Consider the following 343-nt stretch of genomic DNA (forward strand, 5'->3'; position numbering starts at 1 on the left):
GTGTGTGTGTGTGTGTGTGTGTGTGTGTGTGTGTTGAGTGCCCTGGTGGGTTCCTATGTTAACTCGTCGGTTCTGGTGGGGCCGCCGAGGCTCGGGCTGTTCCTGCGGTTTCTTCATGGCCCTCCTGGTAAAACACCAAGAGGCCGCTGCTTGCGGGAAGGACTGACGCCGGCAGGGTGGACCAGGCGCGCCGGTCTCTTCTTGGCCCGTAGGGACGCCCTCTTACCGGCGTCCCTGAGAGAAGCCTCCAGATTTGAAAATCAATTCAGCTTCGGGCGTAATTGTTCGCTTCCCACAATCACGGTCCAATCCGGAATCGAACCTGGTCCTTGGGCCTGGTGGG

This window comes from Monodon monoceros, unplaced genomic scaffold, assembly GCF_005190385.1.
Source record: "Monodon monoceros isolate NGI ecotype Baffin Bay Population unplaced genomic scaffold, NGI_Narwhal_1 Super_Scaffold_21, whole genome shotgun sequence".
Taxonomy (NCBI): Eukaryota; Metazoa; Chordata; class Mammalia; order Artiodactyla; family Monodontidae; genus Monodon; species Monodon monoceros.